This window comes from Lolium perenne, chromosome 7 (genome assembly GCF_019359855.2).
Source record: "Lolium perenne isolate Kyuss_39 chromosome 7, Kyuss_2.0, whole genome shotgun sequence".
Classification (NCBI taxonomy): Eukaryota; Viridiplantae; Streptophyta; class Magnoliopsida; order Poales; family Poaceae; genus Lolium; species Lolium perenne.
Genome location: NC_067250.2, coordinates 186420546 through 186434652, shown reverse-complemented (window position 1 = coordinate 186434652; position 14107 = coordinate 186420546). Strand labels below are relative to the sequence as shown.

The 14107-nt window shown below is 42.6% G+C and overlaps 1 long non-coding RNA gene across 1 annotated transcript; it reads right to left on the bottom strand.

Moving 5' to 3' along the window:
- Positions 1-10809: 10809 nt before the first annotated feature.
- Positions 10810-12455, bottom strand: LOC127314696 (uncharacterized). Its single transcript, XR_011749471.1, has 2 exons — positions 12257-12455; positions 10810-11023 (listed from the first exon to the last, which is right to left on the bottom strand). It is a non-coding gene; the product is annotated as an uncharacterized lncRNA (long non-coding RNA).
- Positions 12456-14107: the final 1652 nt, after the last annotated feature.

The window sequence follows — 14107 nt, the reverse complement described above, 5'->3', positions numbered from 1 at the left end:
ACAAGAGGTCATCTCATGTGAAAACACATAGAAAAGTCAGAGTGCAATTGAACATCTTACATGTTCTCAAACCAGTCCTGAAACCCACTCCCACGTGCCGATAGCTTTCCATTCGTTTCCATGTACAACCTGCAAAACATAGCCAAGTCAGCTGAATATATTTCATTTTGATACAAGTTCATAGTATATGCGAGGAACTAAGGATTTCGTGTGCATAGTACTCACTTAACATATTCATCAGCCTCTGCAGCATTATTCAGCACATACCAAGACAGTTGTTCAAATTCAGACTGCTCTAATGTTTTTTCGGTCCTCTTTCCTATTAGCTCAACACCATGATTAAAAACAGATCCTCCAACTTCCAAAATTCTGCGACCCCGGTTGAATCTGGTCTCAATATCAGGAATATATCTTGATGCAAATGTATATGCTTCAGCAGCAATATACGCCACTGCAATGCAAGCCTCCGGTCTAGCTTTGTTCCTAACTGTATTCTTGAAAGTGCACAGTCGACGTTCTATAGGGTACATCCATCCATACTGTACCGGACCTCTTAAAAGTGCCTCATCAGGTAGATGAACAGCCAAATGCACAATCACATGAAAGAACGCTGGAGGATATACCAGCTCCAGCTTGCACAGGATTACTGCTATGTCCACCTTAAGACGTTTTACAACAGCTCTGCTTAGAGTTTTACTACATATTTCCCTAAAGAACCTTCCCAACTCTGCAATCACGTTGTACATATTTGGCTTTACTAAATCTTTAATGCCAATAGCTAAAAGCCTTTGCAGCAGGATGTGACAATCGTGAGTTTTCAACCCTTGGAGCTTGTTTCCTTTAGCATTGAGACAATTTGCAATGTTGGAAGCAAATCCGAACGGGAACATCACACCTCGGAGGTACTCACAAAATAATCTCCTTTTAGGCATTGGCAATGTGAATTCCGCGCCTCGAAATTTATAATGTTTTCCTTGCCTTTGTTCACTTTGTCATTACGATCCAGTTGCAAGTGCCTGTTAACATTCAATGTTGCACAATCAATCCTAGCATTTGAGCTATCTTTTGTCTTGGATGGAATGTTGAGTAATGTGCCGACAATGCTGTCACATATATTTTTCTCCATGTGCATGATATCAATATTATGCCGAAGCTTCTTACCAGCCCAATACGGCAAGTCCCAAAGAGTGGCCATGCGCTTATAAAATATTCTCGGTCTATCATTTTCCATTTCCTTCCTCTTGGTACATGCTGCTATTTCACCTCCCATCTTCCTTTCGGTAGCTGCTAGACTCAGCTCATCTCCTCTCTTCTTCCTTTTTCTACCTGCTACTACTGCTGCTGCATCTTTTGTATTCTTCTCTGCTGTACCTGCTGTGGCGGCTGGTGGTTTTCCTGGTTTAACATTTCTGACCGCTTCTAGGTGAGCCTCCAACTCGTGACTCGTAAAGTGCTGCGGTTCAGTCTTTGCACAGGTCTGATCACCAATAAATTGCAATTTTTTATTATTTTTTCAGAAACTGTGACCTATTGGAAGGAAACGGCGATGGCCCATATAGCATATCTTGTTTATTATCCTCACTTGCCCGGCTGATACGTATCCACGGTGAACACATGCATTATAACCTGATGTTACTCGCCCGACATAGTGCCCAAAGCTGGATAATCATGGGTGCAATACAAGACAAGAAAGACGTAATAGAAAATTTTGTTCTTTAGGTTGACACACATCCCGTGTAGGGACACCCTTCCATAATGTTTGCAAGTCTCTAATAAGAGGCTGCATGAACACATCAAAATCCTTCCCGGGAGATTTGGGACTGGGATGAGTAAGGCCATCATACGATTCGACTGATCGGTGCATGTCCAGGGAGCCTGGTCGTATGGTGTAACTAGTACCGGCCACATGCTATACGAGTTGCTCATGTTGCCAAATGGGTTGAATCCATACGTAGCAAGGCCAAGTCTCGGGTTCCTTGGATCTACGACAAAATCTGGATGATCCGGGTCGAATTGCTTCCATTCATCGCCATCGCCAGGATGCCTCGAAGAAATCAGGGTCGGGCGTGAGAATCTCTTTGTGCCATCTTGTTTCCCGAGATGTTTGTTCTGAAGCAAACAACCTCTGCAATCTTTGTACAAGTGGAAAGTATCTCAGAACCTTCCAAGGAATCTTTTTCTTACCACCAGCTCCATCATGTTTCCATCTTGATTCCTTACATCTTTGGACATTCATCGAGGTCATTATACTCCATCCAAAAAAGGTGCACGATTATTTTTGCAAAAATCAATCTTCTCATATCCAAGTCCCAGTACCTTGATGTACTGCTTCACCTCATAAAAGGATTTTGGCAGTCCAGCCCCAGGGAGTGCATCGCTGTATGTCTTCGCAAATGCATTGAAGGCTTTATTGGTTATCCCCTGGTATGACTTATCATGAAGTAATTTCACAATTAATTCGAATCTTGACACAACAGAACCAGGGGCCACTAAGCGCTTAGCATCTTCTATCAGGTCATGGAAAAGAGGCTTTTTGTGATAACCATGGGGCTGTTGGCTTGCATATGGATACAGATCCCGTAACAAATTAGCAGTAGCCTCATCCTGGACGAGATCTTCAGGCTGATAACCATCAGAATAAAGAGGATCAATAATCTCAGGCTGATCATAGTGTTCACCATGGTTAATCCACCTAATATATGTCTGGTCCATCCCATAAACGAATAAATGATCTGAGACTACATGCTGAGGCTTGGACCCAATATTCAAACATACGCGGCATGGACAAATCACTTCCTTTGTTGTGTCGCCGTCAGTAAAATCACTAACTTGCTTCATGAAGTCTTCAATACCACTCAAATATGTTGGTGTGTTTAATGAGTGAAATAATATCCAAGTTCTGTCCATCTGTTGAGGGAATAGATGGTCAAAGAAGCGATAAGCTATTTCAACAAACATGTCACCTACGAATGTAAGCAAACATACCTGAGCAAACAGGTCGAATATAAAACTATAAATGCTACATTATTTCAGCCGATTTCAGCAAACGAACTGAGTGCAAAACTACGGCTACCTAGCAAACAGATTTTTGTTAGGCTGACCACTGGGTTTCCCCACTTTGTATTTTTTTCTTTTTATTAATAAAAAGAGGGAAATATGTACAAAAGTTGCTGCTAGGATCATAGATCCCAAACAGCAAAATATATATAAAATGTTCTACCCATGATATGATTTCCTCTTTGCCTTATGAACAAGGAGAGCAATTTCATCCTTGAATCTCTTGTGCCATCTGTAAATGCTTGGGGGGGGGGGCGAACAGATATATCGAAAGCAATACAATACCAACACATTCTTTCTTCTTTTTTGCCGTAATTCCGCCGATCTATTAGCAGTGCAAAGAAGTCAAAAGTAATAAGATTACTAACAGGTCCATAGACCACCAGGGCCGTACCTGAGAATACGGAGGGCCTGAGCAAAACAAGAAATAGAGGACCTCAACATGATCATTGGCAACTAAAATGATTTTATATATACTACTCACTCCATTTCAATAAACAATGCACCCTTGTTTTTCGTTTTTTATCTTCGAAAAAATATTAATCTATATCTCTCTATTTAAAAATGATGTTTCAATTTTATGTAGATATACATGTATTTAGATGAGTTTAGTTTGCAGATACATGCAAGTTTTGATGAAGTTGAAACATATTTTTCAGGATGAAGTATATAAAAAAAATTGATATAAAACTGGTATCATTAGAAAGTATTTTCCATCACGGTTCTAACAATGCTGCTTATGTATTATATGATCGTGATATTGTTGTCCTATTTATTTGGTCAAGGTTCACATTGAAATGTGGTAAAATAAATTAAAAGAAGTGCATCGTGTGAAAAAGCAATCTAAGAATTCAAAAGTGCTAATTGTTAGTCGAAACATGACATCTTTCAAAAATGAATCTTCAATTAGTACTTCATAAAAATCACTGAGACAAAATATTAATATTCATTGGAAGACTAACTGAATTAGCTGCACTCGCGATGAAAGAGAAAGAGAAGATACGGGTAAGAGCAAGTACAATAAGGTACAGTCTTTTGTTTGTTTGTTTGGGTTGCTCATCAAGCTTATCGCTCGATACAATAAGTTACAGTCAGCGGGAGTGGTGTTTTGGAACATGGGTGCATAGTGGGTGGTATCATGGAGTACTATCATAGGTATGCTATATCTATACTTACTCCTATATAGTGTAGCAATTTTGATAGTTTGAATCCAAGCATCATAATGCAATCTCTACTGTTGATTGTGCACCATCGGACGGTCTAAAACATTGGGATTCACAGCTACAGTAGCACCCATCATTCTCTACGTCATTCTAGAAACATCTATATATTTGTTCTAACCAATTCACGCTCCCTCCATACGCGACGCTGCTGGTCACGGCCCGACAACAAAACTCACGGACGCCTATGCTCTCCATAGATCAGTCAGAGTTGAATGCGATGCATGCGAATGGTAGTCACGCTCAAACTTCAGTCAGAACCGAAAGTGTGGCGAGTAGGTCGATAGCACTGCACGGACATGCAGTTGCATAAGTGCTGGTACGTTCCCTATAGGTGGCACTGGGCATGGATGGGAGGATAAATTATTGAAGATCTGAGTTTTGGCAGCTAAAAAGAAATAAGTACAAAACCTAAGACGTGCAAAATTCAATAGTATATTCAAGAGCACATACATGGCAGAAAATTGCAATTCTGTATGAGAAATACAATTCAATGTTAGTAATACATAGTTTTCCCACATTTTACGCTATGCAAGCTATTTTGAGTTGAAATTGTAACGACTGATTTTTAACGTGCAAAGCACATGAAGCTGACTAGTTTATTATAGTGGAGTATTGAAAATGGCATAGAAGGGGATATTGCGAATTGAGAGTGGCATAAACACAACTTGTGAATTGAGGAGTGGCATAGAACCAATTAACCGTTGTTTCAATAACAACCATCAAAAGCCGATCGAACGCACGAGGATGGATCCAAAATTTACCCATTTTTAGTTTCACGAGAAAATTTTAAACTTAAAATTCGTACTGCCTAGAAGTATTTGAAACAAAAATCCAGTAAATTTTATATGTTGGGTTATGCATTCTGGGGGAGTTTCATCAGATTCAGCCATATTGTTTATCAATAAACCTCATTTTATGTTTTACAACCAACTTTAAACTTAAAATTCAAACTGGCCAGAAAAAAGAACAACATTCCAGTAAATCTTATACTATATTTCATCTGCATTCTGGGAAAGATTGGTCGGATTCAAAAAAATAGTTTGGGAATAAACATTGTTTTAGTCTGGACACAACTTATTGTAGAGTGATTTTTGGTTGGATACATTCATGTGCGTTCGATTGACTTTGGATGGTTATAATTGAACCAAAGTCAACGCTGGACTTCTGACCTGAACGTCACTGGAGCTGCGTCAAAAGTCCAGCCATGACTTTGTCTCAATAACAACCATCAAAAGCCGATCGAACGCACAGGAATGGATCCAACCAAAAATCACTCAACCGCTGGAATTTTGATCTGAAAGTCACTGAAGCTGTGTCCATACTTGCCCAACAGGTTGCGTATGAATGTAAACCAACATATCTGAGCAAACAGGTCGAATATAAAACTATATAACTAAATGCCACGTTATTTGAGCCGATTTCAGCAAACCAACTGAGGTCTATTTTTTTAGGCTGGACAGTGGTTTCCTCGCTGTGTATTTTTCACTGTAATAAAAAAGAGGGAAAAGGTTACTGGAGAGCAGCAACTATAGATGGGACTTGGTTCCCGTTTAACCAATGGTTAGGTTAACCTAACCTAAAATAGAGCCCAATGGGCCAAACGGTTAACTCCCAAACCCATTTAGGTCCTTTAGGTTCATTCCAAATAATCCAAAGGTTACCCTCACCTCCACACATACACCTCCCGACGCCAAGCGCCGCTGCCTCCCGAGCGCCGCCTTCGCTAGTCGCCACCGACGAGCTGCCCGCCCTCGTGCCTCCTGGGCGCTGCCGTCACCATCCGCCCTCCCTTACATATCCTCTACATCTCCCGAGCCCCAGGCGGAGGCCACCATGCCTGGAACCTGTGCCGCCGGTAGGTGAAGCAGCAGCTCATCCTTGTTCGCCTATGAGACCACGTTGTTGGCTGGGATTAAGTAGGGTAACCTCCCCTCCATCGAATCGGGCCATCATCAACGCCTCCACGGCTCCAGCTTGCAAGATCTGATTTGCATCCAGCTGCGGCTCCACTCTTAAGATTCATCTCTGCGATGCAGCAAACAACGAGCTGTACTAGATAGCTGAACGACTTCTGAATGAATACTGAATTACTGGGCAGCTTCAGTTCCGAAGGTCAATTGTGGTTTCTAACGAAATTTAGAAATCGCAGATCCCGTCATGTGCATGTACGATTGTTGACGTGGAATCTGTTATTCTGAAAATACTTGAAACTTGTCTGTCATTTTGAATATGCTTGTGAATTGTTAGTTTTTTTTAGCAATGGTCATGTTGATTTCCGAGCTGACAAATCAAGCTTTGCAAAAGCTTAGCAAATTGCCATCGTTACATAAAATAAAAATGGTTAAAACCTAAATAACCAATGGTTAACCATTTAAACCATATTAACCTAATGGTTAACCTTATTAACCTTTTAAACAAAATGGTCAAATAGGTTCGAATCCGAAAAATAAATGGTTAACCAAGTCCCATCTTGAGCAGCAACTAAAAGGATCATAGATCCCAAACAGAAAAATCTAGCTAAAAAAGTTCTACTCATGATGATAAGCCATGATATGATTTCCTCTTTGCCTTACAAACAAGGAGAGCCATTTCATCCTTGAATCTCTTGCGTCTTCTGTAAATGCTTGGGGGCGAACAAATCAATCCAAAGCAATATAATACCAACAATTTTTTTCTTCTTTTTGGCCGTAAATCCACCGATGTATTAGCAGTGCAAAGAACCCATAAGTAATAAGATTACAAATAGGTCCATAGAGGACTGGCACCAAGCGACGACTACAGACATTGGGCAATGGTGAGAAGTACAAGGTACGCATTTAATGAATTCGAGCAAATAGGTAAAGCGGAAAACAATGTCAAACAAACACATCGAGAGGAAAACAATATCAACCGATCGATTCGAACGAACTAACGAACTTATAAGGGCTGGGCGACAGCGACTGACTTCGATTGAGCTATAATGAATCGTACTTGCCCAGGCCTGAAGATAGCATGCATACCGTGAGGATCTACCAGCTGACCGCGCCTGCCGGTGCGGCTGGAGAAGAACGGTGCCACCAGCAGTCGCCGGCTGACGCGGCTGATAGACAGTGTGGGGAAGTTTTGGTGCGCGGCCTGGTTCACCGAGGGTGTGTCTAGAGAAGAACAGGGCGCCGAAGGAGGTGTCTAGAGAAGAACAAGGTGGACTGGGTGCTGGGTTAAAGGCGAGCGTTCGAAATATTGGGCGCGCGTTCGAAAGTTTAGGTGCGCGAGGGAGGTGTCTGCTGGTGAAAATTTCCCCGCCCTCTACTTCTTTTTTTTTTCTTTTGAGAATACAGTACAACGCAGATGCTCACAAACACGCACGTACAAACACCCCTATGAACGCACGCACGCACACCCTACCCCTATGAGCACCTCCGAGGGACTGAGCCGGCATATCTTGAGGTTGACGAAGTCACCACTGGCGCCTCCTCTTCTTTTTTGGGCTAATCTATTTATCTATAATATCTATCTATACCTCTATCTATCTTTGGGTGTAATTGGTATCGTTTTGATATTAATATATTCCCTTTATCGAAAAAAACTCTATCTATCTACATGTTTTTTAATTTTTTCTATTCTATACATGAGTTTTTGAATTTGAATTTTTTCACTCTGTCAGCCTTCCCGGACAATGCTCATTTGAAGTAATTGAAGCCGTTGATTTGTAGCTTAAAGGTGCTATCTACCGCTCATCATACAAGGACTCTTCAGATCTAACGACTGTGAATGCACAGATTCGTCACCCATGCTTCCCCTTGGACTGGCGATGCTGAAAGAAAGCCTGAAACACTGGAACCCTCTAGATACTTCGGGGTACCTCACTGCTCCACATTATTAAACAGGCCTTTTCCGACATGGGAAGTGAAAAGTTGGGGGCTCCATCCAGTACATATGAATGCTCGCTAGCTGCATGGTCTAGAAGCAGACTAGAGTAAATCATCAATTCATCAAATCAATTGGTGTATAATTTTTTTAGGAGCTAAGACGCCGGCATGAACCATTTTCAAGCGTTTAAATTACTCCTACCTGAAATGATTCTTTAGATTGACATCAACAAGAGAACTCTTTTAGAAAGAGTGAGAGAAAGGGAGATATGATTGCATACACTATTCTTAGAAGGGAAATCATGTACTATATTGACTATCTACACTACAATTTTGAAATAAAAGAAACAAAATTGCAAATGTCTATTCTAACTAGATATGTTGATATTTCTAAATAGTACCAAAGCAATACTTATTCTAAGCTGGGCACTCAACTTCTGAAATGCGCGAGTATTCGTAGGTCGATTTTCTTACGCTATTATTATTATTACTAGGCAGCACATGTGTTTGCCCGTCCAGTGAAACTCTTTCATTTAATTTTTCTTTTCCGCAAGGTCGGGAGTCGGAGGAAGAGGGATCACACGGGAGGAGACGAAGGGAGAGCAGTCACGGGGCCCCACTTATTTATGGTGTCTATCCTTTTTCTGGTGATGTTGACTGTTGTGCAGGGTTGTCAGTGCGCAGGGGGGTGCGAGCGAGCGAGAAAGGCCGAGAATGACATAGATTTTTTTTAGAGGGACAACCGAACGATCCTGAAGGACCCAGATTTCCAATACGCATCAGAGCACAGTTTACAGCAGGACACAAAATAAACAGGAAATTACGTCTAAATCCCTAAGATTTACATGGTAGACCCCAGGCTGAAAGCAAGAAATGCGATCGGGTCCTTAACAGCCACCGTCCGGATTGATCCTTGTCGCAGCCGGGGACGAACCACTTGGCACGACCAAATCGCCATGGCTACAGAGCCTGCACACCATGGCCTACGAGCTGAGCTAGAAACGACCTGCCAAAACCGGCAGCCAACAGAGGTGGATAATTGGAGAGATGGAGAGAGAGAGAGAGAGTCTTGATGCCTCTCTCTTGACAAAGAAGATGGCTGGGAGTTTGCCTACCTAGCGTATGTGACTTGTGCTCACTGAAGTGTGGGACCTCACGCATGGGAACCACACGTAAGTGACAGACTTGTTGCTCTAATAACTCGGGTGATTATTATACTGTATTAGTACATAGTTTCCTATGGATCCTTCTTAGTCACTCCTAAATGAAGCTCTTGAGAGGGTTTTTGAAATTTCCATGTTTGAAACCAAAAACCACTTCTCTTCATGCTTGACTTCATAAGACAGAGTTTAGGGTTATGGGGTAGATACATGATTTTTCTGGTTTGAGTATGTCGAGATCGACCTTGTTTATCAACTTGAATGCTTACTAGGAGTATATGACATACGCAGACTATGTGCTTTGGTTTTTCATTTTTTGATTTTTTTTGATTTTTTTTTGATTTTTTATACCCATTTGAATCTTGGTCAAATCATAGGTTTGACCAAGATTTAAACAATTTAAAAACATGAGTATGTAAAACTAAGCCTCTATCCATTTTAGTCACTCCAAAATGAAGCTCTTGGGAGGGTTTTTGAAATTTCCATGTTTGAAACCAAAAACCACTTCTCTTCATGCTTGACTTCATAAGACAGAGTTTAGGGTTAGGGGGTAGATACATGATTTTTCTGGTTTGAATATGTCTAGACCTTTTTTATCAACTTAATTGAATGCTTACTATATGACATAATTAAGAAGACTATGTGCCTTGGTTTTTCATGTATTTTGATTTATTTTGAATTTTTATGCCCATTTGAATCTTGGTTAAATCCTAGGTTCGACCATGATTTAAACAAGTTTAAAACATGAATGTGAAAAATTAAGCATCTATACTTCTTAGTCACTCCAAAATGTAGCTCTTGGGAGGGTTTTTGAAATTTTCATGCTTGAAAACCAAAAACCACTTCTCTTCATGCTTAACTTTATAAGACAAAGTTTAGGGTTAGGGGTAGATACATGATTTTTCTGGTTTGAGTATGTCTAGACCTTGTTTATCTACTTAATTGAATGCTTACTGTATGACATGAGAAGACTATGTGCATTGGTTTTTCATTTTACTGTTTTTTTTTTGAATTTTATGCCCATTTGAATCTTGGTCAAATCCTAGGTTTGACCATGATTTAAACAAGTTTAAAACATGAATATGAAAAATTAAGCATATATCCTTCTTAGTCACTCCAAAATGAAGCTCTTGGGAGGGTTTTTGAAATTTCCATGTTTGAAACCAAAAACCACTTCTCTTCATGCATATGCTTGACTTCATAAGACATAGTTTAGGGTTAGGAGTAGATATATACATGATTTTCTAGTTTGAATATGTCTAGACCTTGTTTATCAACTTGAATGCTCTTACTATATATATGACATAAGAATACTATGTCCTTTGTTTTTTCATTCTTTTATTTTTTTCTGAAATTTTATGCTGTGACGCCCCGGAACCGGTACCATGAGGATCCCAACGAACCCGCCGAAATCCGCATGATATCGATTCAGAGACGCCCTCCGACACGACGTGCGCGACGAGTCACACACGTGATGCCAGAGGAATTAACACGAGCGGTAACATTACAACGGGATTACAATAGAGCCCACAAGAAACATATATTACAACAACGACTCCAACGAGTCAAGATACAAATATACAATACAAAGATCCAAATCATACAGAAGATCGAATACGTCCGAGTACGGACAAGATACAAATTGGACTAAGAGTCCTGAAGATAACCAGTGGCATCCATAACCCTGCCCAGGCCAAGCCGGAAGGGTAACCTTGCTAACGTCGTCATCTCGTACCTGTCAAAGTCGGGCCATCGGTTGCCGACAAAAGGGGGAGGAGACAAAAAAGAAAGGAAGGCGAGGGTAAGTACCATTGGCACATACTTGCGAGACAAGACCAGCTATGCTCGCTGGTGGGCGGTATAAACTTCACCCGGCTATATGTGGAGTTTAGCGGCAGCAAAGCTACTATCCAATAGAGACACGCTACAACATCCGTCTACTCAGAGAAGATATGAGAGCGCACAAGGTAACAGATAAATACTACACAAACATAACCCAGCCAATGCGATCCCCCTTCGCCAAGAGGTATTGCAAAGGCACATACACTTTTGAAAGAGTTTTATTAGCAAATTATTAACAACAGGAAATAAGGTGTAAGTTGTTCTATGATCGAGCTATACAATTCCAAGTCGTCCATAACCGCGGACACGGCTTATCGATAAGATGTACACCCTGTAGGGGTTGCCCAAATGTAACCATATGCATGCTCGACCCACTTACGACAGGTGGATGTCTCACAACAAGACCGTTCCCAGTTCAACAAGAAAGTCTAGGGGGGCCACCGGACTAAGCTACCCGTAACGAATTCTGGCCGTACTCCGAAGTGGACTCAGGGTTTGCGTTAACGGCTAGGCGTGCAAACCACACGCTTCGCTAAACGTTTCGCGGGGTACAGTACAGAATATAAACGCCCGAAGGCAACAGGAAGTAAACACCCGAAGGCAACAGTAAGTAAAGCATGGCATACATGGCATAGGTAAATAAAACCAAGGTTGTGGCCCCCTTTTCAACTGACTTGAGAAAAGGTAATGGGTGAGGGGGGTCCTGATAATCGTCCCCACGCATGGGTAGAGCGCTCAATCTCGGAACAGATAACAAGAACTCGGGTCCTAGGGGACATTAGCGAGTCAAAGTTCCGATGCTTTCGCAAAGGGGCTCACAGATGCCTCTACTTACAATTTTAGTTGTTAACAATTAAGTAAAGCATGTGTATCTCCAACAATTGATATAGCATGTGAAAACCTCCCAACAAGATATCTCGAACATTTTGAGATATCAACAAAACCCTAAACTCACCTACGACTCGCAAAGCTGGCAAACAACAAACAATAGGTAGGGCGAGGAGGTGTATCTCGGACATATAGGTAACAGGTGGATAGGACACGTGACACAACAGAATTAAAACATAAGGATAGCAATAGATCAAAAAAGCATGTAAAAGTAAAATAGGTGAAGGGGTGGGCTCGCCTGTGAAAAGCTGCAGAAGAACTTGTCGGAGAACTCGACGTATCTCACATCACCACTTCGTGATCCTATCCGGGAAGAAGCAAATGCTGGAACACACAACGCATGCAAGTCTTACTACTACGGATAAAGAAGATCCAGCATGATCAAGATGATATGCATGACATGGCAATTATGATGCGATGCAACTTATCCAATTTAAGCGGAGTCGGAACCCGGACAAACAAATTATTAGGTTCGAGTTGCATTTCCTACCGACAAAGTTAAGGGTGGATTAGCATAGTAAACATGGCAGGGGTGAGCTACATCAAAGTTAAATGAAACCGGGACAACATTTATATAATATCCCACATATTCCATATGTTCCATATTAGGAGATAATGCAAACTATCACGAATTTTTATGATGCATGGTGCAACAGCAAGCATGGATGGCATATTCATGTTCCTTATATTTTTTTGATCAATTTTCATATAGAAAACATTTTCATTTGAGTTACCGATTAAAAGTTATTAGCAGATTAGTTTTTATTGTATAAAATAGATAAACAGATTTTGTTTTTAAATAGAAAAGGAATTGAACGAAAATACAGACAGGTATAAGGACTGCGGGTTAGTTCCCAGGAGATCTAGGGGGTTTTGTTGAAAACTATCACACGCAAGGACTGCGGGTTGATAGAAAAAGAAGTGCAGGGGCCTATCTGAAAAACGGATAGATCTGGATCTGGCGGGGGGGGGGGTTTCTCACCGGGATGGATCTGAGCCAGAGAGGCTGACGAGCGGGACCCGCGCGTTGATATGGCTGCCAGCATGGCGCTGAGCTGGCGAACCGTCCGTGCGCGCCCACAGGGTGTTCGATGCGGGGACGATGCCGCGCGCGTTCCCATCGGCGTGGTCACCGCGGCTGGCGAGGAAGAGAGCGGGCGACGCGGGGCTTCCCTGGATGCGTGCGTTAGCGCGTTCGACGCGCCTCGTCGGCGCGTACGAAGAGAAGGCGGCGCCGGTAGCGGGGGACCACCGGAGCATGGCCGGCAGCGGAGATCTGCGGTGGAGACGGGCGGTCAACAACGACAACAAGAGCGAGGACGAGAACGAGACGAGGAGGAGGTTCAGGAGGTGCGCCTGCTTACCAGGAACACGCACGCAGGCTCGGTTTGGACGGAGGAGGTCGAGGTCGGCCGGAATCGACGATTTGGCCGCCGGTGCTGAGGAAGAACGGCGATGATGGCGGCGGTTTGAGGCGTCCCCGGCTCGAATTGAGGACACCAGGAGAACCAGGACGCCGAGGCGCATCCGGAGCTGGTCACAGAACAGACCGGGGTGGTCGGAGGAGGCCGGACGGCAGCGAGGTGGCGCGGGAGAGCTCGATGGTTTTGCAGGGAAGAAAAGGGGAGGCTTGGCTGCGCGAGGGAGGGAGAAGAGGAGGCGAGCTAGGGTTTGGAGGAGGGCAGGAGAGGGGTTAAAAGGGAGAGGGAGCAGGTGGCGCGGTGGTGGGGAGGACCACGACAACCTCCTCACGCATCTGCGTGACTGCTTTTGGAGAAGACGACAACGAGAAGGACGGTGGCGTACCGGTTCGGTGGGGATGGGTTGGGCTCAGCGGGCTGGGCTGACTTGGGCCGCCGGGGAGAAGGGAAAAGGCCAGGAGGAGAGAGGGGAAGGAAGTGGCCCAGAGAGGGAGAAAGAGGACGGGCCAGAAAGAAAAGAGAGGCCTAGGGAGGTTAGGGGTTTTCCTTTTTCTGTTTTTGTTTAAAATCATTTTGATTTCAAATTCTTTTTCTGTTTTGAATTTGAAACAAAGTGGAGAAGGAGATTTTAAAAATAGTTAGAGAATAGTTATTTTATTGTAACCAAA